This window comes from Ambystoma mexicanum, chromosome 6q (assembly GCF_040938575.1).
Source record: "Ambystoma mexicanum isolate Mex_15411 chromosome 6q, UKY_AmexF1_1, whole genome shotgun sequence".
Classification (NCBI taxonomy): Eukaryota; Metazoa; Chordata; class Amphibia; order Caudata; family Ambystomatidae; genus Ambystoma; species Ambystoma mexicanum.
Window position 1 is genome coordinate 203,939,219 of NC_090937.1, and position 25,902 is coordinate 203,965,120.

At 43.6% G+C, this 25,902-nt stretch overlaps 1 protein-coding gene across 1 annotated transcript in view; it reads right to left on the reverse strand.

Moving 5' to 3' along the window:
* LOC138515885 (neuropeptide FF receptor 2-like) overlaps positions 1 to 25,902 on the reverse strand; it is a 620,178-nt gene that overhangs the window by 397,835 nt on the left and 196,441 nt on the right. Inside the window, exon 2 of the mRNA XM_069630644.1 lies at positions 16,823 to 16,897. The gene's annotated coding sequence lies outside the window, so the exon portion shown is untranslated. The remainder of the gene's footprint in view (positions 1 to 16,822; positions 16,898 to 25,902) is intronic.

Genomic DNA, 25,902 nt, shown 5'->3' on the forward strand with positions numbered 1-25,902 from the left:
GTACCGCACGAGCTGCACACATATCCGGTGCACACACGCACCTTTTGACTCTCCCTACTCTCTCTACTGATCTGAACTTCGGTTCCCAAGGGCGTTCAACCTACCAGCGCCTTCAGACCATACCAATGGTATATAAGGCGCTATATAAGTGCAAAATAACAATAACAATAACAATAAGCTGGCTACACTTGTCTGTGGCATTCCTCAGGGCCCTGCACTCTCTCCTATTCTTTTCAACATCTATATTAGACCTCTCCTACTTCTTATTCATTCACATGGTTTCCGCTATTATTCTTATGCAGACGACACACAGATTCTCGTCCACCTTGATCTTACTCAAGCTGAGACCGCCGTACGATTTAGGAACTGTTTGGAGGATCTGGGGCACTGGATGATGACTAACTGGCTCAAATAGAATGGCAGTAAGACCGTGGTCCTGGTTGCGGGTACTTCGTCTCCCCTTCTTTTTTGGACCTCGCAGTTCTAGCCTTCGAGCCTTGGCCCTCTTACTCTTCCGTTTCAATTGGAACGTAATCTCGGCGTTAAAATCTCTGCCTCTCTCTCTCTTGATAACCAGGTGGCTAGTGTTTGTAGTGCTGGTCATTTTAAACTCTGCATTTTGCGGAAAGTCCTGCCCTTCATTCATGCCGAATGCCAGGCTCCGGTAGTGGCAGCCTGGGTTCTCAGCACTCTTGACTATTGCAACTCCCTTTATTTGGCCTAGCCTCGCTATCTGATCCAAATACTTCACCTGCTGCAAAATGATGCTGTCCGTTCCATACTCCGTCCTCCCTTTGGATCTCATATCTCTCCGTTGCTTAGGAAACTACACTGGCTTCCTCTGGCCAGCTGGAACTTGTTTAGATCACTGTGTCTGGTGCATCGTGCTTTTTATGGCTTGAATGTTGAGTATCTTCAAGCAAAGTTTACTCACTACACTCCTGCTCGTCTGTTGCGCTCTCAGTCTGCGTGTCTTCTCATTGCCCCCGCTATCGTTTATCTCGTATGGGAGGCCGCGCCTTTTTGGTGGAAGCTGCTAGACCCTGGAATGAGTTACCCACTGCTCTTCATGCAACTGAAGACCATCTCACCTTTCGCCGGCTTCTGAAAACCACTCTTTTCTAGGCCGTTTCTCTCTTATGGTGTTCTCGGCTGCTTTGTTCCTTGATTTCTCTTCAGTAACCAGTGCCAAGATGCCTTTGGGTGTTTGTGCGCTTTATCAAGTTTACATAACATAACATAACATAACATAACATGGCAGCCACTCGCAGCACGAACACCAAGGGACGTAGTGGTGACCTGTGCCTTATCAGGCTGCTAAGGACCCGGTGAGGGCCAATCAGATTGTTTGTATCAATTCAATTATCCTTTTCTGGTACTATATCTGCTTTAAACTGTCTACTTGGATAACATTAGAAAACTTAACACGCTCAAGATACATCGGAAAAGCAAAACTGTTACATGATCCGATTAACTGTTAAAAACAGCCGCAAAGCTGCGTAGCCACGTCAACGCAGCTTTCAAAGTGATTGGGCCTTTCCTTGACATGGCTACAGCCACTTGCAGGCATGTCTTCTCATTGATTTAGGCGATTGGTCAATCATTTTGGCACAAACACAGCATTGCACTTCAGCGTACTCTCAAATATGAAAACACATTCTGGTACACTATATCACGTAACAGCAGTTGAATCTCTCTCCCAAACTCCTTTTTCCTGTTTTCTGTCATTGCTTTTTGTCTCTTGGTGGGTGAATTTCTTTGTAAGCCTTCAGGAACTTTTAAAAGCAGAACCTTGATGAATTCATTCTTTGTTTACCTTTCTTCTTCCTATACCTTTGTCATTTGTCTTGTGCTTTGTAGTTTGTCATTTTTTGTTATTTTAGCTTATTTTTCATGTTCTCTTGGTATTAAGTGGCAGAGTCCTTTTTGTGCTGTGTATTTTTATAGTATTAATTTTTCCTCCACCTTCCTGCTTTTCAAAATTACTAGGACCAGCAGTGATGATGAGGTGGTATGGATGGCTTCAGCTTTACCACTACAGAAGAAGCAATGTGCACAAAAACAATTTTGACAGTTGGCAATATTTCAGCGTGAAGGCCCAACATAACAAAAATGAGATTGAGTAGGTCATGTGCAATTTCTGTGGTAAGGTTTTGCGGAGTGGACCTTCACACAAGCCATCACAAAGCTTGGAAACATCCACGTTAATTCAACATCTTGTCCGCGTTCATTGGGATGAAGTGCATGATTCATATAGGAAGGCTGTTGGGAAACATAAATTCAAAGCACATGGAGCAAGATCAGCACAGAAGTAATTATCATCTGCTCCACAGACTTACAACACAATTGCTAGATATTTTGCCACCAACTAACAGCCAACCTCAGTCCATCTTGCCTGCATTTGATCTTTCTAACTTTATTGTGATGTGCAAAACCTGTCACAGCTTGATCGAGGTGGGAGGTGGCACCCTAGATGCTTTGGGGAAGGCTCTTTCAGAACATAATGGCCATTTGCCAACACTAGGTATATTTTTAAGTGTGAATGTATTTTTACCCTATTCTTTAGGGGGAAAAAACCACAAACAAATATACTAAATCTAAATACCTGTTGTTATGTGCGTGAATCCTAGTGTTTTCCCTTCCCATTTCCTATCTGTTTTCTCCTTATCTACCAAAGCGGTCCTTTTCAGGGCCAACTTTTCAGTTGTAAAAATAGACAATAAAAACACATACTGTATATATGGATCAAAGACCTTTAATTGATCCTTTCCATACAGTGTGTGGTAAAAGAAATGGCATATCTTTATGTATTTCATTCTAGGCAGCATTATCCCCTGTGGAAGCCGCGGGTAAAACCTGCACAGTCGTTGCCACATTTAGCCACACGTGCATCCTTGGGAGCCGCGGCCATAGAACCATTTAAAATAAAAACATATGTACATATATATGTGGGCAGTAGTCTTGTAAAGATATATTTTAGAATACATTGAGTGTAGTCTTTGAACACAGTTACTGTAACACTTTAATAACTTTCTATTAATCAGCAGTACATATAAATGTAAACACTTAAAAAGTTAAGCAAATATGCAAACAAGGTTTTTTAAGAAACAGGTTTATTTGGGGGGGAATGTGGTTGCATATTTTTTTTTTATTTTACCTTCTACACATGAGACATCGTTTTCAGTAGCCCAATTGTCTGTATGTCAATTGTGTATGGAATAACAAAACCCTTGAAATTCAAGGAAAAGCTTTAGTTGCATGGACGTTAAGGTGAGAACCTAACACAACAAAACCCCTGAAATTCAGCTAAAACCAACTTAACTTTGTGCCCCCTGTTATGAAGCCTATGACCACAATGATGACATCACTAATTCCATGTTGTAGGAGAACACTGATAACATCATAAATTGCATCAATGATGACATCACTGGTGACAACACTAATTACATTGTATATAACAGATTACATCAATAATGACATTTTTTTTTTTTTTTTTTTTTTTTTATTGATTTGGCTGAATAATTCAACCTTTCAAACAGAGAAGTTTACATCAACAAAAGTTTCATACATTATAAATCTGAATAAAATTAATTTGATACAAAAAAGGTAAGATTAAAATGTATAAATATATAGTTTTACAAAGTCTTGCATTCTTAGCTTGATTGTTCAGGGATCACATGATTGACAAATTGAACTAACGCAATTTGAACAGAGGAATTCGTACTAGTCAGTAAGTAATTCCAGGTTTTTTCAATAGAATATTCTATATAGAAATTACATTTTGCATGGAAAAATTTGTACCTCACATATTTCAGAGACGGGCACTCAACCACTAAGTGACATAAAGTCTCAATTGTTTGGTGGTTAAGGCAGTATCTACAAAAGGTTTGATCCATGGGCACCAGATGTCTCCTTCACAAGATCTGTCTTGTTAAACACAAATTTAGCCAAATGCGCATCAACTGGGTTCTCATATAGCTTGAAGGACATTTAATTAGATATGACTCTGGGCTATGCATTTTTTTGTGCGCATACTTTACCAAGTCGCAATCTACATATTCTAAGCATTGTTGGCGCGTGTTTATCCAGTCATAGTGGTGCAGTTTTAATTTTGCCTTAGTTGGATTCATCAACAATAATTCTATTGAGATGTCAGCTTTAACTAGTATGTCTAATACACATTCAGACCATTTCCCCGGGAATTTCAATTTGGAGGTTATCAAATGGTTAGCCAACACGCCCAGAATATTGTGAGATGGCGCACCAATTAAACATTTCCGATAAAATGAGCAAAATTTCCATAAAACTTGACAAAATATGGAGATTAGTCCCAGTTCATAACGAATCATTGGGATTGGAGTCGATTGCGGCAATCTCAACAAACCTTTCCAAAATTGAGATTCAAGACGGTCCCAAAAAGTTCTTGGCTTTGGAGCTACAGTCTCTGCTCCATAGATTAGAATGGGGGTTACTTTTTGCTGGAAAAAGGTAATTACGTGAGTTAGTGTAAATTTGCCGTATTTAAACAGTAAAATTTTGGCTTGCGATATTAGCGAGCGATTTTTTGCATCAAGTGTAACACGATATATATCATCGTTCAATACTTCTGAAAATGGAAGACCTAGGTACTTGTAGTATGGCACTACAAGTAACTCTTGATTATGCAAAGACCAGGAAAATCTACAAGTTTTTTTAATTACTGATTTGTGACACACAACAATTTGAGTTTTTTCAAGGTTAATAGTTAAATTGTTCTCAAGAACATACTCCTGCAATTTATTTAGAAGATTTTGAAGGCCATAGGGTGAACATGACAGTAATACCAAGTAATCGGCATAGAGCAGCCATGTAACTTTCTGAGTGCCGAGCTTGGGTGAATCGGAGATTGTGTTCTCAAGTTTCATACCAATGTCTAACAGGAAAAAATTGAATAATGTAGCCGCAAGGATACACTCTTGCTTTAAGCCTCGCTCAGTTGGAATAATAGCTGTAAGGAGCCCCTCTAAAGATAGTCTCACCTGCAAAGAGGTGTGGGAATGCAAGAGTTTTATTAATGTGAGAATTGAGGAGGGACACCCATGTTGATAGAGTTTTTGAAATAGTAGATGCCGATCAATTGAATCGAATGCAATACTGAAGTCAACAAAGGCAACATAGAGATTGCGATTTTCATTAACATATTTTTGTTTGATCAGATTAAGTGCGAGCATGTTTGGAGCAGTGCCAATTCCTTTGATGAATCCAGACTGGAAAGGATCCCTTTTGAATTCCTGCTGCGTCCACTCATTGAACTCTCGCAAAATGATCCGACAAAACAATTTACCTGGAGCATCTAGTATAGCAATCGGACGGTAACTTTGAGGCTGCTGACAATCGCCTTTCTTAAACAATGGTATAATTATAGAATGTCTCCAGGTAGCAGGAATAGTTTGTGTGACAATAATATTATGAAATATCTGAAATAAGGCCTCGGCCCATAAATTCGGATTACTCTTGAATGTTTTATTCGAGAGCCCATCTAATCCTGGAGCCTTGGATACACTCAGTGTTGAAATAATATACAATATGTCACCTTTAGTGAAATTTAGGTGAAATGGCATAATTTTACCAAAGTGAGGCCCCGCAGGGGATGTTATAGGTCGCGCATATATTCTGGTGAAATGTGCAATCCAACTTTTTTCGGGTACATTATGCGACTGTATCAGGGTTTGAGGGTTAGATGAAACTAAATTTAGTGTGGACCACATCTGAGCTGTATTTTGATTGCGAGTCATAGATAACATGTTCTCTCCATCCTTTTGATACAGGTTTGCTCGATAATAGCGCATCCAGTTTCGATATTTTGTTTTAATACGAGTCAAGACTGGGATTCTATATTTGAGAGGAAGAAGGTTAGCTTTTCGCTTTTGTGTACGATACTCAGTTTTTTTCTTTTTTACCACTATATCAAATGCATGATTTCTCAAAGCTGTTTGTCGTTTGGGATCTTGACTCCTTGGGACAAAGTCCTGCATGAGGTCATAGTAGCAGACGTTTGGATGAGAGCTGCTTAGTCATGAGTGGGTAAATGCTGCCACTAGTGAACTAGTGTAACGTTGTATTGTTGTGTCGTACCACTTAATTCGATTTAGCTGAGAGTTTGCACTAAGCACTTCAGAATAAGTAGCTGCCTGCTTTAGTGGTGTTGCCAAGGAAGTTGTCCAGCAACTAGTTAGAAGCAAATGATCACTGTCACTTCGAGGCAAGACCTTAAAAGTTACTCCACTCATGAACAGCTTTGAGTCGACATATATGTAATCAATAGTAGCTCTTCGCACACCCCTTTGCCACGTGTGACTTGGTGGAACATCTCCTTCACAAGCTCCATTTAACATACAAAAACCCCGTGAAGACATCAAGTCTTCCCATTGGATTAGTCTAGAATTTTCCGATGGGACTCGTGCGGAAAGAAGATGCACATTAAGGTCTCCAGCAATTATAGTATGTACAATTTCTGGAGACATCACAATCAGGTCCAACATACAAATCATTTCCTTAAAAAAGAGTTCATCAGTAATGTTAACATGGTTCCAATAGATATTAATTATAGCATATAACATTGAGCAAACAGAGATAATGGTTAGTTGCATAAATTCATTTAAAGAATAGGTTGACAAGAGTTCAGTGGTAGGACTAATTTTGATGGCAGTTAGAAGACCAGACATTGGCCGACCTTTTTCGCCGCATACTGCAGGAGTAAAATGTATAGTATGTCCTTGCCAAATTGGAGAGTTGGTAAGCATGGTTTCCTGCAACATAATTATGTCAAACTGATTAAGGTCTGTACTATAGTTGTTAAACAAATGGGAGTGACCACAAGAGTTCCAGGAGGCAAGGAGTATTAACTTGGCAGGTAATTGTTGGCTTAGTTAACTATTTGATACACAGTTGCATTTACAATTGCATTGAGATGCACACTCTCCATTTCCCGAGTTAACCACTGCAGCAGCCTCCTGTGAAAGATCCCTGTGGGGTTCATTCGTCAATGACGAGCCAGGGGTAATCAAAAAACCCATATCAAAAAGTTGATTTTTAGCAGACCATATAATATTGCGAACTAAACGAGATCGCAGTTTTATGCAACTAATTGTTAGAATGTTATTTTCAATAAATTCTACTTGTTCGATATCGGCTGAACTCACATCCACTAGCTCATCTATATCAGAAAAAATCTCAAGAATACTTTTCCTGTTTAAGAGGAATTGTGGATGAGGAGCTGGGCGACATCCAATAATCAGTGAATTCAAGTTGTTATCCCTTGCCAGAGGTTTAGAATGCTTTTTCTCTGGGACAGGTACTTGTTGAAATTTGGCTATTGATTGCACTGTAATCTTCGGTTGAGTTTTTGGTAATAGAGCTCGCACCATTTCGGCTATTTCTAGCCCATAACTCTCCGATGAAACATCCTCAAATTTGTTTTTTTGAATTGGATTGCCACCTCTTCTAACTTCCTCACCAGAGTGAATTGCTTTGAGGACATTAGAGCAGACCTTATAGCAATCATTCAGTGGTGGTGGGTCGCGGTCATTAGGAATGGTTTCAGAGGTCACATGTGGTACAGGGACTATTTGCTTGGCTCCCAATATGGGAACTTGCACAAAATTGGCCATGTAGGCTTCAACCGCCCTTTTAATTTCTGCTTGTCTAGAGGCTTGCTCCTTAGGGGCAGTTGAGCTAGTAGACTCACTGGAAGGGACAATAGCGAACGTAGGGGGAATCACCGGTTCAATGGGTATCGAAGGGTGATGACTCTCAATGGCTTCCACTAGACCATCTAAAGGTGAGTGAGGTAAAGGGTTAGGCAGAGAATTTACATTTCCTCCTCTCGCTCTCCGCTTTTGATTCAAAAGTACATATTTTTTTGTAATGGCAGTAGACATCTTGTTATTTTTTTGACTTAGTGTGGTAAGTGTATTAATAAACTGTTTTGCAGAGTTTGAAGCGTCCCCTTTTCTGGTTTTTATGTTTTTGGATTTCTTTTTTTCCGGAGCTACAGTTGTTTTTTGATTTAGCTTACCTAGGTCTTGATTTATCGGTTTTGTAGCGGGCATTCCGCTCTTAGCAGGTTTAGCAAAAATTGTGTAAATTGGCTTAATGCTTAGCTCTACACAAGGTGGCGGAGAGTTCAATTCTCCAGTCACAGAAGCCATTGGGTCAAAAATAATGTTTTGGAAAAAGGGCACTACAAAAGAAACATCATGAATCTCCACATTGGAGAGAGACTCTTCTCGATTGTGACCAGCATTAAAAGGAGATGATGCCTTGTCATAGTGCTTGATTCTAATGGGAGAAGTAGATTTAGATTCAACCGAATGAATGTCTTTTAGGTTAGGCAATTGAACAGCGGCTTGCCATGCCATAATAGATGCAATCTGTGCACTTTGTGTATTTAGCTTTTCATTAAGTGATTCGAACAATTTCACTAGTGTGTTCATAGTTGTGTTCATAGCTTCTAGTGCTAGACCCACAATTCTATTACCCATCTGAGGGGACTGCGAGTCTCTAGGAATAATTTCCCTGATTTGAGATTCTCTGTTTAATGTGTGCCTTGGGGTGGGGTCAAGAAATGATGAGGAAGAGTTAGACTCTTCGATACTAGCATCAGAAAACATTTTTGGGGAGAATGATAATTTTTCTGAAATGGTTTGTGTTGAGTAACTAGTATGCATGGAGTCTAAATCAATTACCACTATGTCCGTTTTGTCTTTATTGGAGTTTTTATGTTCAAGAGTCTGACCACTTATTGGTATTATAATTAAATCATTTGAGGTTCTATTATTTGAAGTGGCCAAATACAGCATTTCACACTCAGGCAATTGTAAAGACAAATCAGTTAACTCTACTGCATTTGGGCAAACAACTCCTTCAACAACATGACATTTTCCCACCTGATTAGCAGGGCACAACAGGTTCATCCCTCTTGTTGACTGGCCCAAGAAACCGTTACGAGTGCCCGCCGTAGTTAAATCCATTGGTGGTTTCGCCGGAGGCGGACACGAGGCCAACTGGTTAGGAGTGGAGCAATTTCGAGAAAAAAATCTTTTTAAAGATTTAGTCCGTTCCTTCGATTTCAAGGGGTTGAATTCATCTGTTGCAGGTTTTACTGGCATTCCAGTCCGTAGTGAGTAAAGTGGCTGAGCCATTTTTCGACCAAAGTAATAACTAGCAAATCAGTAGTTACAAAATAGCTGAGTGAGTGAACACAGCAACAATAGTAAGCAAAACGCTGAGTTCTACGGTGAGCCCCGAGTGGCGCCGCGGCGAAGCGGCAAAGCGGGACTCACCGGGACTCGCTCGGGTGCGCGCGCGCGGTGCGCGCGGCTCGAGGCTTATGTAGGCCCGCCTCCAGCAGGGACCAGCACAAAGCCTAAATAAATATAAACAAGGTATGAGTAATATATAGTCCACCTTGTGTATAAAGTAAAAGAAAACACACAGAAATAGGCTTTCTTGGAAGTCAATTTCACCTGCTGGGCGTTGTAGTCCACAAAAATCCAAAGTCCAGAGCAAAGCAGGGCAGACTGCAGCAGCGTGTAGCGGCAAAGCGGGACTCACCGGGACTCGCTCGGGTGCGCGCGCGCGGTGCGCGCGGCTCGAGGCTTATGTAGGCCCGTCTCCAACAGGGACCAGCACAAAGCCTGCTGGGCGTTGTAGTCCACAAAAATCCAAAGTCCAGAGCAAAGCAGGGCAGACTGCAGCAGCGTGTAGCGGCAAAGCGGGACTCACCGGGACTCGCTCGGGTGCGCGCGCGCGCGGCTCGAGGCTTATGTAGGCCCGTCTCCAACAGGGACCAGCACAAAGCCTGCTGGGCGTTGTAGTCCACAAAAATCCAAAGTCCAGAGCAAAGCAGGGCAGACTGCAGCAGCGTGTAGCGGCAAAGCGGGACTCACCGGGACTATATTAAATTCCATCTGAATAATATGCTTAACCCAAGCATGAATGGCAGTGAAATCGTGGAAAAAGTAAAATGAAAATCTCCACATTCAAAGGACTTTGTACAAAGTAGACATCTCGTTGTAATAGCAGACTTCTCTATTGTTGTTCAAGCTCGTGGTAACCCCTTCAGAGCAGGCCGTATTCCATAGGCAATCATGTACAAAGTAAAGCTGCTGCGCAGGCATGCAGCTTCTTGGCTATGCAAGCGATGGAACCGCTGACCGGAAATCATTTGCACCAGAAATGACATTAGACATAACATAATTAACAAGTTAGCTCATAAAAACTTTGATTTTCTTAATAACAATTTAGGCCATGGCTTGCTCCTATGACACACACTCCAATGACACCCTCTTAACACACAAGCTTACGAGATGCGCTCCTATGACACAAAGTCATACAACACACTTTTACAACACACACTCTTACTATGGCGCATTCTCCTATGACACACACTCGTATGAGACACGCTCCCACGAGAAGTGCACCTACAAAAAGTGCTCCTACGACAAGTGCTCCTTAAACAAGTGCTCCTGTAAGATGTACTCCTACTGCACATGCTCCTGCAACACACCCTCTTACCACACCATCCTACACCACGTGCCCCTATGACACAAACTCTTACAACATGCGCTCTTACTATGGCGCATTCTCCTATGACACACACTCGTATGAGACACGCTCCTAGGAGAAGTGCACCTACAAAAAGTGCTCCAACGACAAGTGCTCCTTAAACAAGTGCTCCTGTAAGATGTACTCCTACTGCACATGCTCCTGCAACACACCCTCTTACCACACTATCCTACACCATGTGCTCCTATGAGACAAACTCTTACAACACACCCTCTTACCACACCATCCTACACCATGTGCTCCTATGACACAAACTCTTACAACACGCGCTCTTACAACAAGCTTTTAATACACAAGCTCCTACAACCCACGCACTACTACATATGCTTCAACATAGGCTCCTATGATACATGCTCCAACACCCTCTTACCACTCACTTCTATGACATGCACACCTAAAACTCATGATCCTACAACATACTATTACAATGGACAATCCCACAGCTAGTGCTACTACGACACAATCCATCGACACACGCTCCTAACTGCCTGGAATTGTGGGGTGGGATTGCATACCGGAGGGCAAGATATCAAGTATGTTGCACTAGCAGAACTCGTACATTAACACCCAAGACAAATATTCTTAAACAATGCATGAAATGATGTTACAAAAGTTATAATTCTGGTCGCAGCTCCGATCCGCGTCACAACATGTGGAATTGCCATGCTCTGGTAGTGGGTGAAGTTTTCAGTAGCGAAACCAAAAGTAATAATCAATGGTTACTTATTGAAGACTAAGCTGGACCTATCAGATAATCAGGATGGACTGGGAATACTGAGACAATAGCCAGGGAAGAATCAAAGGCCAGAATGTTTTCTATTCAATCACAGGGTGTAAGGGGGAGGCATGAGGTTTAGTTTTGGTAACCATGGCATACTGATCGTAGCAGACTCTAAGTAGAATAGTCCAAGGGAGACTAGACGACTTCTGCGGTGCAGTAGGTTTCTAGCAGCATTCAAATCTGGCAATCCTGGAAACCATTTGCAATAAAGCCGCACTATTTGTAAAGATGAGTGTTACATGAGGAGGAGCGGATAGCTCTGCACACAGCACACACACCTCTCAGATGGCTCAGACAAGGGTTTGACAATCTTTCAGCCAACTCATGGCTTCACCCTCACCCTTACAAGATCGCAAATTGAGTACCACAACATAAATCTGGGCAATAATGATGGTAATTGGAAAAAACCTTTTACTAAGTGCTCTGAAACTGGAATTTCTAGTATGCAGCGCTATTAAAGCACATATTGTTATGAGCTCAAAAGGCTTGGATATGTGATGGCGTTATTTTGTAACATGGTATCATTTTGACATCGAGTTCATAATCCAAAATGGTGGGTCTCTACCTATTCAATGCCACTTGTGAAGACAAACGCACATTACCCAATACTGTTGTAAGCGGTATGAAAAACACTCCATTTTCTATTCCAGCTCTACTTTGTCAAGCAGAAGATTGTCACTTCGTTGAATTCCATCCAACAATGTGCCGAGGAAACGGCAACCTCGTGCGCTTTCTGCCAGATCGACAGGGAGCAGCTAACGCAGAAAGCTGACATGCACATGTGGTAAAAAATAATGGTGGCAGCAATGACAACAAACGTCATGTCACAATGCGCATTTTAGGCGATGTTATATGTCATCTGTCATACAATTCTTGACAATGTTGAGCTCATCGTCAACGCAGTTGTATTATTTCATAAAGGCCGCTGCTTTTTGACAGCCGTGCATGTTCAGAGGGGATACACCAGCAGCACAGTGGTTATTCCGCGTCCGTTAGTTAAGTTACTCTGCCCCAGCACGAGGGGCACCCAAACGGATGCCATCAACCGAATCCGATGAACAGTAATTGGTTTTAAACGGATGACACGCAGAGACATCAAGACATGTGGAATACGGATGCATGTATTTGGTCAAAGAAGATAAAACAATATCACGTCTACGCAGCGCTTCACGTCAGACTTCTTCCGCTTCCAGGCGCTGTTACTCTAGGGGTTATTTTGATCCACTTGAATGACACTCAATTTAGCAACATGGGAAGGATAAAGTGCTGCGTCAGCTTGCTAATGCTAATTGCACACATACTTGGAGCCAAAGGGAAGCGCTTAACTTCTCCATTGAACACAATCTATAGAATTCCTTCGCAATCAATGGCTGAACGAGTGCCCTCAGAACACTATCAAGAATAAGACGCAATGTACTGGTTCCAGTTGTGTTGCCAGCCGGTACCCGGTTTTGCAAAGTTCGTGTGGGCCTTTAGGTTAGAGGTGAGCTACTAAGAGCACGTAGCATGAATAGGACTTTGGGGGGTCTGTAAAGGTGCTGTGCTAACGTCCAAAGTCATTGACATGCTAGGATTTCAGTATAAAAAGGACATAGCCATTACTGATTCGAAAATCAGCCAGGATCATTAATGGGTGCAGCAGTGTATTTGGAAAATACTCCCGATGACGCCAAGCATTGGTAATCATCCCTTGATTACTCGGACGGGTATTTCAATCATGCTCTTTGAGAAGGGCGCGCATTCTCTGTGACCTCTGGAAGGGCGATAATGTCCATCCCCCCAGAGATGGTCTACCTGTACTAGAATCAGCGGAAAAGAACACCGAGGCCCACTTGGGAGAGACCGAAAGGCGCTTCTGCCTGCAGAGCCCAGGCTGTCGATCTTAACTCCAGATAAAGCAGTGCTGCGCTCCGAAAGGGAAAGCTGATAACCAGGGCTTTAAGTGGGGTAAGAAATCAAGGGGGGGCCCTCATTCGGGGGCATGGCTTGTGGGATGGGCCTGGCCTTAAAAACATACACAAACATTTGATATATTTGTATGCGTACCTTACTATGGTTTGTGTAGCATGCAAGCCAACTTTTATAAACATAGACGTATGTAACATATTTCTATGTTTATAAAAGATGGCTTGGATACGATACAAACCATAATAAGGTACGCATATAAATATATAAATGCTTACATTTATATATTTCTTTGCGTGCCTTACTACGGTTTGTGTACTTCAAGATTGCCTGAAAAGTACATAAACCATAGTAAGGTACGCACACAAATATATAGCATTTATATATTTGTCTGCGTACCTTATGGTTTGTGTACTTCCCACGCCATCTTTGTTAAACATTTCTATGTTTATAAAAGATGGCTTGAAAAGTGCACAATTCAATCCATCTTTTATAAAGCTTTCCCGACGGACATAACCGAGGCGTCTTTTTCCGTCCGCAAAGCTTTATAAAAGATGGCTTGAATTGTGCACTTTTCAAGCCATCTTTTATAAACTTCAAAATTTTCGAGGAGGTTCGCCGAGGGTTAAAGACACCTCGGCGACCTGGGGAAACAAAGGCACTATAACTTCCTCTGGTGACCCCCACGCGAGAGGTCACAATAGGAAGTTACAGTGACTGACAGAAGTGCCAGCCAGCTACAGCAACGCAGTGGCTGGCTGACACTTCTGTCAGCTTGCCTGACCTAATGGCGGGCACATCTCCTGTTGTGGCTTCGGCCACGGTAGGATAATGCATCCCGCCAATGTTGTGGTGGGACGGCAGGCCCCAGCTCAGCCCCATTTTTGCGATACTGCTGGGGCCCGGCACCGGCAGGCCCGCCCACTTAAAGCACTGGTAATAGCATTAAGTCCACATTGGCAACAACTGAAAGCACTCACGCTTCTTCCACTTTTGAAGCAGGAAATAGATGGAGCTGTAAATGCAAAATAGTAAGATGCCGAAGATTTGAGGTGGGCTTCAGTATGGGTACCAATTTTATTTCATCCATGAAGATTTGGTGAAAAGGGCAACCGTTACCTTAATCTCACAATATAAACGGAGCAGACCCCATGTTTTGCCCTTTTGTTCTAACTGGGTTATTCAATGGTGAATTCATAGCTATTACTTACACTGTAATTTGACAATGCCATGTATGATGTTCAAGTGTGCACTACCTGCACTCTTACTTATTTTGTTGTATTTTATACTGCCCCTAATATCGTATCTGAGCGCGTGTTCGGGATTCGAATCTGTGTTGCTCTGCGTGGTCTATACTTCCAAGGCCAGCGCGTGGCCGCGGTGCTATCCTCTCAGCACTCGGGGGCGTGACGCAGCTCCTCCTACCGAAGTCAGCCTCCCGGATGACTGATCATCTGGACTTTGCAAGAGAGAGCGTAGACATAATGCAGGTTTTTGGAGCCCGCCGAGTGAACGATACGTAGCGTGCATGAAGAAGGTTGAAAATAAGGTGCAGCTTAAGCGAGGGTACACGCGGGGGGACACAGTCCACCCACTTTTTTCAGAGGGTGGACTCAGTCCCCCCTCCAGCTAAAATGAGAAAGTGAGAAACATTGCAAGTCTTCCTTGAATTTATTAATTAAAGCCACCAAGTCTGCAGGTCGGACACTTCACCACTGCACTATATAACCGGATGAAAAATAACAAACAACTAAAGGTGAAATGTCCCATTTCGGTACTGCAAGTCCCAGGGAAAACATTTCTATTTGTTCTTGGAGTTTAAAGCATGCACACTGTGTAACGTTTTCAAAAACACTATTAGAAGAAAAAATCCTCTCCTGGTTTTGTGTGTGTGTTGATTTTATGAAAGCAAATGCCATTCGTCCTGTTCAATTTGGGTGGTTATGCAAAGTCAATGTAATGAAAGGTGCATATTTCACCTTGATATGTTCATTTCTGGCGACGTCACATTCCATTGCGTTAAGCCTGAAGTGAGGGGTTCTATTACTCCAGAGTCTGGGAGCAAAGCTCCTTTGCACTTCTAGATTTTGCGATATGTGGCGTTCCATGCTCTGTTGGCCTGCTTAGATGGTAAGTCGGTGCAGGTCCACCACAGTTGGTGCCATCTGATTGCCATCTAGCAAAATATGGCAGCTGCACATGAGATGCTATTCAATGGGGCCAAAGTAGAGTCAAGGACTCCAGTGAGAAAAGCATTGACGCCGTCTAGGTGCAGAAGAGAGCTTGGAAGGCAGGTATGAAATCTGAATCAGGCAGGTGCGATTCTATTCTGCATATTAGTGCCACTTGGTGCCTATCTATCTGCACCTTATTGGCAATATACCTTTTGGAGGACACCTCAGTACAGGACATGAAGAACCCAGGTGGGGGGGACACTGGAAGTCAGGTGAGAATCTAACTTATTTCATTTTTGGCGGGTTCAGCGTCCGGTATTCGTATATACGAGTATGTTAGGATACTACCAGAAAACCTGTCCAGATGTTTTGCACTACAAATTCCATCAGCTCTAGCCAGCGTAGTCAATGGTGAGGGACCATGGGAGTCGTAGTCCAAAACATCTGGCGAGCCACAGGTTGCAGACCCCTGTTGTAGCCCATGCGCTCGAACCTGTTAAAATGCAACAGACAACACATTTCAGCTTCCAGAATCCTTTTCAAGATTTCCTCTTGTCTAGATGTGCAGGAGAATGCCTTGGCACTGTTTCTCCCAGGACCCACCCAAACTGCAAGCTCTTACCTCCCATTGCCCAGTAGACATTCCCTGTGGCTGCCAGGCAACGGACATGGATATGTGACAGTGGGCAGAGAGCTTGGCACCATCTCTCCAAGCTGAATGTAGCCACCTCACCCCTGTCTTTCTTCCTCAGGCCACAGTGTCCATAGAAGGGAACAGGAGTCTTGATAAGCACTTTGTGAGTCTAAAAACACGCGGGCCATAGAGACGAGCAGAGGTCTGTGATTCTTCCTTTGGTTCTAGATGTTTGAGGGCAGAGGCGTTTCTAGGGGGGGGGGTGCTAAAGGGGCTATAGCTCCGGGTCTTTTCGTTGTAGCCCCAGACAGAAGCTCAGGGACTACATGCAAAAGGCTAGCTAGCCCCGATCCCGAGAGTCCTGACATTAGCGGAACCCTGCATCTTTTCCAGACCTATCAACACCCCTGTTTGAAGGCCACTGTTATTGGCAGCCCATTGTACAATGCTCCTTGTGATGCTGGATGCAAGGCTTCCTGCCACTCGAATGCTGTACTCCAATTAGTGCTCAACAGGGCACTTTCCTTTCACTCTTTTCTACTTCAAGAACCCTCTTTCATTGACAGGCCAAACTCCTCAGTAGAGCACAGCACTACAGTGCCTCCTTCAAAATAGTGTATAGGGTAAGATGGCTGCAGGGAAGGAGGCTGATTTGGAAATTGAGAACAGATGAAGTTAAAATGTGAGCACTTCTCATGTTCTACTAATGGAAAGGCTTACCTTCACCTGCTTCAGCTTGATGTGAGACTGATGTTGCCTGCGGAATCTGGTTGGTTGGTCCTTGTACACTAGTACCTAGAGGTAAAATATAAGGATTTTGTTGTTAATATGTAATGTAATGGAGTCACGTTTTGCATGCTCTGCCTAATATGACAGTTGACACTACAACTAGCGACCATGAACATTTGAATAATATTTACTTCGTTCGTCACCAATTGGCTATTGCCCATTGTGGTGCACAGGCTCTTTCATTATGCAGCATTTAGCATTTTTCAATTCGTTATTTGTTTATTATGATGCAGTCTTTGTAAGAGACACGTTTAACACAGCAACTCCACCTGTGTTTCATGAGCAATGGTCGTCAGATTATGGATAAGCAGCAGCAGGACTGCAACATGAACTAAACGATGCGGCAGGGCAGCACCCGTTGAGACAGTGCGTGAGGAGAACACAGTGAGTTGTGTGTATCCATCACTGCAGCTCAGGGCACGGCATGTTGGTTGCCTAGCTTCAGAAATGCAGGCTGGATCCTCCAGGTTCAGAAGGCTTCACATTAGGGAAGTTGTCCAGGCTGGTTGAGGATCTAGGATGTGTTGGAGCATTGGGGAATGAGGCAAGGAAAGGATTGAAATACTGAAGTGATGGCGGGACAGAGTTTGGGTGCATAGATGGTGAGTGTATGGTGATTGGGTCCATGGATCGATGAGAAGAACGTGGCCTTTCTAAATTGACTGGTTATGCCAGGAGAGCCGGGCAGGCATGGATTTCTGGAAGTTAATCATCTGCAATAGTTCCAGAGGCAGAGGAGAGGACAAGGAGGATGCAGATGAAGGACAGTTGGCTGGGATGTGTATAACTCGGGATGAAGGACAGTTGGCTAACTTGTCTATGCCTCGGGATGAAGGACAGTTGGCTGGGATGTGTATAACTCGGGATGAAGGGAAGTTGGCTGGGATGTGTATGCCTTGGGATGAAGGACACTTGGCTGGGATTTGTATGCCTCGGGATGAAGGACACTTGGCTGGGATGTGTATGCCTCGGGATGAAGGACAGTTGGCAGGGATGTGTATGCCTCGGGATGAAGGACAGTTGGTGGGGATGTGCATGCCTCGGGATGAAGGGTAGTTGGCTGGGATGTGTATGCCTTGGGATGAAGGACAGTTGGCGGGGATGGATATGCCTCGGGATGAAGGACAGTTAGCTGAGATGTGCATGCCTCGGGATGAAGGACAGTTGGCTGGGATGTGCATGCCTCGGGATGAAGGACAGTTGGCTGGGATGTGCATGCCTCAGGATGAAGGACAGTTGGTGGGGATGTGCATGCCTCGGGATGAAGGGTAGTTGGCTGGGATGTGTATGCCTTGGGATGAAGGACAGTTGGCTGGGATGGATATGCCTCGGGATGAAGGGCAGTTAGTTGAGATGTGCATGCCTCGGGATGAAGGACAGTTGGCTGGGATGTGCATGCCTCGGAATGAAGGACAGTTGGCTGGGATGTGCATGCCTCGGGATGAAGGACAGTTGGCTGGGATGTGCATGCCTCAGGATGAAGGACAGTTGGCTGGGATGTGCATGCCTCAGGATGAAGGACAGTTGGTGGGGATGTGCATGCCTCGGGATGAAGGGCAGTTGGCTGGGATGTGCATGCCTCGGGATGAAGGACAGTTGGCTGGGATGTGCATGCCTCAGAATGAAGGACAGTTGGCTGGAATGTGTAGGCCTTGTGGAGCTGTGGATGCAACAGAAGTGGACTCTGTGGAGTGTTTTTCTCAAACGCCAATTTCCCGGGGCTGTAGAGGTCCCTAGCAGAATATTCCATTCTGATCCATTCTGATCCGGATGAAGAGGATTCTTTCTAGAAAAAAGGGCAGGCCCGTTACGCAGCAGGTTGAGTGTGGCAGGCAGGCCTGGTAGGGTGGTTCTAAATTATGGGAAGGGTCCCAGCTTTCTTAAAGCACAAAGGGCCAATTCTGGCCAATGCTGTCAGGCACCAAGCGGGGCCTGGTAACTGGTTCCCAATGGCAGCCAGGCAGGGGAGAAAGGCAGCAGCCCACAAATAGGACTGGCTCCCCTTCTCCCCCACCACGGTCAGGTAACACACAGTTGCAACACGGCAGGACACAAAGGAAGGGTGAGGTGTGAAGCAACACCTCGTCTTTTGCTGCCAAAGTAGGTGCTAAGCACCCAGATGTGGGGAAACAGGGAGCCTGGGGAACAAAAAAGGTAGGCACCCACGGGGGCTCAACAGTCAGCGCCATTGCCGGCCTGGGGGCTGGCCTCACAGCCCCCACACATACACAACAAGGCCCAGGGCTACCCCTGGGTCCTATATAAGGAGCTGCATGCAGCAAGAAAGATACAAACAGTTTGGGACCCTGCACAGGGACCCAAACACAAGCGAGTACACTGTGTACACAGAGTCATGTTACTTTTTCTTCTGAACATTGCCCTGTTCAGGCTAGCTTCTCGAATTATGACTGGAGTTTTTACTTACTCCGTCTATCTGAAGAAGGGCAGCTGGTCCTGATCGAGCGTTTTCATTAAGCAAAAAGTAATTTGCCGGACATTTAGTCTGACTCTTTAGTTTGTTGAGGAGCTGAGTGCAGTTTTTCAAGGCTGAGAGGCTGCCGGAAACCTCCCTGGTTTGCAGCCGCATGCAACCAGTGGACGATCCTGCAAGAAAGAACCAGTGCAGTCATCCACAGCAAGGAGGACTGGCGTTGGAGGATCGCAACATGGTCAGCGCCCGGAAAACTTTATTTCGAGGCTGTTCAGGGCACTGCATCTTCATTTAAGGTGGAAGGATACATCCACAGACGATTGTAGCTATATTTTCGGAGCCTGGGCCGTGTTACCTTAGTAACCACGCACATCAGACAAAATAATTGGAAGCAGGACGACATGGAGAGGTTTTGTTTCCACAGCAATCTAAGAAATGTGTTTTTCACTTTAAACCGCACAAGGAAGTCGAAGCAGGACGAAATGGAGCAGTCTAAAAAACGTTGATACTATAAAAATTGCGTACATTTTTGCCAAATAAAGCGAAATATGTTGAAACACGGGCAGCGTGCTATTGGCAACGTTGCAAATTGGGACAGCACATAACAGCAAGCCCGACAAGGTGAGGAAGAAGTCTAATATTTTCGTTAGCAGCATTATAAAATCACACAGCAGCATAGCTTTTAAAGCTAAGCTGACCAAACATACAGAAACAGTACCCTGATTATGGGGCACAACAGCTACGGCACCCTGAACACTGGGTGCATTTGATTTTGCCTTGCACACAGTGGTGTTTTATCATGGCACCCAAGAGGAAGCCACAGGAGCAGAAAACCAAACATCAGAAACCTAAATCCCAACTTCTCATGACTGCAGAAGAGGCAGCAAAACTTTATGGCAGGGAATGGGTCAGGGAAAACCTATATGGAAAACCAAGAGTAATAGAACCAGAGTCAACAGACGGAGATGACAGCCCGACCCCCCTATCCCCCAAAGAAACCCAAGACACCAATGGACAGAAATTTAAAAGGTAACAAGAATAAGCAATTGTCATTACTCTGTGATAATATGAAAAACAAATGGAACAAATGATTTTAGAGATCAGGGACAAACATCAGGCACCCAAAGACCCACCAGGGGCTATGGGGAATAATATACCATTTAAACCCATAGTGACTGTAGACACCAGAACACCCACTGAACCAGTGGTACCTATAACAGCAGTGACAGGGGCAGAAGCAGCAGGACCATTAAAAGCATGGGCTGCCCCCAGTACAAACAGCACAGGGCCAATTGACATAACTACCAGTCCAGCACCAGAAATTATGATGATCACCAGTGCACAACTAGACATCAAATTAAAAGCTTTAGAAACTGAAATACTTAATAGGTACAAGAAATCCCTTGCATGGAACATTGATCTGACAATAAAGGAGGCCATAAGGGCTAAATAATTTATAGAAATATTCTCACTCATTGAGGGACAATGAAAAGGGAAGGATGCTTTCAGGGACCCCAAAAAGATAGAGGACAAGGCCGTAGGCAGAAACGCTCACGTAGAACGGACCTGGGACAACTGGCTAAAATCATTTGCCATTTTAGCCAGAGTTTTTCTAGAAACATTCCTGGGGGATGGGATACAAATTTGGGCATACATGGATAAGATCAGAGAAGTCATAACTGCCTATGAGGGGGATGTCTGGCTAGCATACGACATAAAGTTCAGGAGGAATATGTCTGAAAGAACAACCATTGAAAGGGATGAAGTTCAGAATGACCTATATTTCATTAATGGCAAGCCTCCATCAGAGGAGGAGATCGCCCAAGCAGCCAATAAAACAAGTAAAACCTCTCAAGGGGGAAATAAAGTTTCAGAAAGCGAGAAACACAAGAAGGGTGAGCAGCCCTTTCGCAAAAATCATCCATGGGTGGCTATGTCAAATACCCAGGGTCAGAACAGGTCACACACTTCCACAAAATGTACAACCACATGCCGGAATTATGGGAAAAAGCTGTGCGCACGGGGAAAAGAATGCTGGTACAAGCACAACTGCTCCAACTGCGGCAGGGAACATCCCAACAGTACCTGCACTAGGCTTCCGGCCAAAAATGCAAAAAAGAGGAGCAATAAGTCTGTACAGGTAGTACAGCTGGAGCCAGGCAGAACCTCCATTAATACTGAAGGTTTCAGGAAGCATTAATGACTTATCCTGATATAGACATCAGTGCAGCAATTGAATCCGGTTTCAAAGAGGGTTCCATCATTCCTTTCAAAAGTGAAGGATCACAAAAAATCACAAAAAGCTTGGTCTCAGCAAGAGACAACCCAGAGATAATGAGAGAAAAAATTGTAGAGGAGTTAAAACTGGGTAGAATACGGGGTCCATGGTAAATAATGCCAGAATTTTATAGTATCACCACTAGGGCTAGTACCAAAAAAGGGACCTGTAAAGATGAGGTTAATACATCATCTATCATACCCCAAGGGGTAGTCACTTAATGACGGCATCCCCGAAGTTCAATCAGCAGTAAATTACACTCACTTCCAGGAGGCTCTAAGAATCATACAGGACTGCGGCAGGGAGGCCCTGATGGCGAGACTAGACATAGAGTCCGCTTTTCTGAACTCACAACAATCGTTGGGTTTCACTTTTGAAAAAAAAAATCTATCTAGACACATGCCTCCCCATGGGTTGCGCAGTATCTTGTGCGCTGTTTGAACAATTTAGTTCTTTCTTCCAATGGACATTTCAAAAGCAAGTACCAGGGGCCAGGGTAGTACACTACCTGCATGATTTCATAGTAATAGGCCCAGCTGGGGCAGAGGACTGCGCGAGTGCAATGGCAGAATTGACAAGAATGGCTGCACAATGGGGCATTCCACTTGCAGCTGAAAAAACGACCAACCCATCAACTAATATCATTTTCTTGGGGGTAGAAATAGACACCTCCCCTGGGTTATGCAGAATCCCAAAAAATAAAGTGGAAGAACTATTAGAGAACGTTCGAAACCTAAGCAATAAGGATTGTAAGAGGATTCAATTCAACACTACAGCTAAGTCAATGCCTAGTCTGGGATACTAAATGGAAACCCTTATTGATATATCTTTATGTCCAGTTCATGAGTTCTGGATGACTACCCCTATATAACACCCCTCTCTTGGAATCCCCCTGACCCCACTGAGCCAAGAAGTAGTTCTGTTTTGCAAGTTTAAAGGTTTATTTGAGAATTTAAACAATATATATATATATATATATATATATATATATATATATATATATATATATATATATATATATATATCACAATTTATAATAAATTAATAATTGAATATCACACTTAATCTGAGCAGTAATCAATAATGGATAGTCTGGCACTAGCACACTTCTTTATAATCAATGATGAGTGGTTATAGGATGGATAAGATAGCAACAATACTTTTATGGTTTCAAATGGATGCAAGGTGGAATGAAAATGCAGTACAGAAAATAACTTGATAGGGTTTCAGCAAAAGACAATGTAATCACTTTCTTGGACAATTCACCCCCCTTTTATGCAATGTAAGGAGATGAAGATGAAGATGACACAGTTCTTAGGAATGCAATCAAATAGAATTCAGTTCAATTCCCCCCCAGCAGCTTATACAACAGATAGGAGTTTTGAAACACAGGCAAAATGCTTTGAATATGGTGACAATGCAGTGAGAAATATGCTGAAAATGCTTTTAATTCCCTTCAGGAGGTTCAGGGTGAGTGGTATCTAGTTAACATGAGTTCAGGCTCACTCTAGCAATGATTCAGGGATGGTTCTTAAGAGGCAAACGAAATTTAGCAGTTCAGGCAAAAGCAGCTATCTTTTTACAAGTAAAGAAATCGTGCCAAATCGCAAATCGCGGCAAAATTCGCGAATGCGTGAATCGTGATTGCGGAGAGAGTATAAGGAGTAGGAAGTCGGTTCTAGGCTTGTTGGAAAGGTAACGGTTACGGAGTTATGTACGATTTTGTGAAGGTTGTTTTTTGGACTTGAAATTTTAAAAGTTCAAAGCGACAGGTTACAGCTTGCAGCTAGAAAATGACAGGTGACAGCTTTGCAAATGACAGGTGACAGTTAGGAGGCAGTTCTGGTTAGATTAAAATAGATTGAATTATATTATTTTAACTAAGAGATTTGTTCTGCACAGTTCTGCTAGGTACTCATAATATATTTTGAAATAGGCCTCCCACGGATCTGGTCAGGTTTTGGACTGGACTCCGGTTCTGGTCTCGCCACTTCACAGTGATCTGGGTCAGCTCTCTGGTTCTGCTAACAGCGGTCTGGGTCACTCTGGATCTCTGGCCTCTGGTTCTGGATACTGCTCTGCTTTCTCTGGGTACAGCACTGCTTCTGGATATTTCTGGCACAGGGTTTCAGGCCAGAATCAACACCTGGGTCCGGCTGTGAATAGTCTGCAAATGATTTTTGGGCCTGCTGACAAATACTTTTGCTGGCAGTGGGCCTTCTTGGTTCAAAGTTCTGTAGTCTCTGTTTAGCTTGGAAGTCTAAGTGTAGGATCTCTGGATGTGAAGTCGTCGTTCAGCATGCTCCGCAGCAAATGGAATTGAATGCCTCTACCTGTCCCAGCAGTCTCTTTTTATGTGTTTTGAAAGTGGGTGGAGAGGCTATCTTTCTAGGCCCAACCCCTTCAGAGTTCTGATAGGTTGGAGAATTCTTTGCGTTCTCACTGGAGAGTAGGATTGTGTGTCAGAATGATGTCATTTAATGGCTTGCAGAAAGGACACTCCCCTGTCAAATTGCACACAAATCTATATTTGATCAAAATACACAATTCTCAAATACATAGTGGTTTGTCATTGCATGTACATATTACCTATCACATGAGGTATACTCTGTTCAAACTCTGCTCTTCCTGAGGGCTTGCATTCAAAAATGGCAACTTATTTTCGATTTTAGTGGGTTATGCAACCTTGGTTCTTCATTAAAAATTATACACATATACACGGCCTGTCCATACATACTCCAGTAAATTCCCATGTCTCTAGCTTAAACACAGAGTCGCTAGTATCAATAAATGGCGGGGTTTTGCCCCAGAACATCACACAAATTGGAGTTTGGGCTTGAATCGAAGGTACATTTTTTAAATTAAGGCTCTCAAAGTTATACATTCCTGTCATTTGATTACAAAGAGTTATCAGTACTTTTGTAAACTATATATTTTGCTTTCAATTCAGTTCTCAGAGTGTTGGAGTCCGCCTCCAAGACTTGGGTGGGTCAGTGACCACATGTGTCTTCTGGCAGGCAGGCCTTTGTTGACAGGAAACAGTCAAAATCAACATATTCTATTCAAGTGCGAGAGCCTATTGTGTGGTCTCCAGGAGGCTCCCAGCCAGTCTGCCTTCTATCAATCAAGAGGTCATGTGAGATTCTAACTCCTGGTGTGAATCTCTGGAGGTGAGAGGTTTCCCAGCCTTTGGCCTGTTAATTAAATCAGATTGTCTTCTGGGAACAGCATGTGGTTAAGATTTTAATTAACTCCCAGCCTTTGATGTAAAGGCCTCTCCTGCAACTCCTGACATGCAGTTTCCCTGTCAGAGTTTAGACCGCTACTGCCGCCCTCAGTCAAAAGCGGGTACTGCATGCAATTTTTTTTGGATCAGTCTTGAATTCAAGCATTTCAAATAAGAGATATTACATGGAAGTATGTTGTCCAGGTTCAACAAATGGCATTGGTGTAGTTCTGCAGTAAAACAATTTTGTGCCCATAAATTAGCCATGTTTGACCTGAAGAAAACGAATTCCCACCAGTTATGGGTTGCTTTTGGCAATCAGCATTGCCCCTTTTACAATGGTTTTAGGCTCATTGCCCTTCTGTGCTCACAACATAGGCAAACATGGGTGGCAGCCTATTCTTCATGCAAATCCCTGTGCATTTTCTGGGAAGTTCTGGCCATCATGATGTTTTCCATGCCAGTACTGCACAGTTTTTGTGCTAGGGCTCGGATGCATGGGGAAAAATATCCCACAAGCCCCCCTCTTGCGATGGCCATTCTGTTTCACTGATGGAAATCGCAAGATCTGGGATGTTCTCCTCATCTTTTTCTGGTAGATGGCACAGTTCAGCATCTTTTCCTCCATCCGGTACTGATCGATCGGTTCTCCTCGCCGGTCCTGATGGGAATATTGGGCGGTACCCCGGGCCCCTTGCGTCTCTGCTCCCGGTCTCCGATCGTCCTCCTTGGCCAGTCTCCAGGTTTTCTTTCTCCTAGGACGACAAAGGAAGAGCGGCAATACCTATTCATGGACATTTCTCCCCCACCATTGATATAGTGGGGTGGCATATATATTTTAGAACTCAACAGATATGAACATGCACATGTTTTTAAATTAAGCGACAGGAACACATAAACTTGAGAAACACAGAATTTGATAGGTTATATGTAGGATATTTTAGGGTTGGAATTGAATTACTCTGGAGCGGTACCCTCTGGGATTGCAGAGGACTCCTCCAGTTGCTGCAAAGTGTGCCTGTGATGGCAACACTTCAACTGGTTCATGCGGACCCACTTGTCTTCCCCCTCTGCCA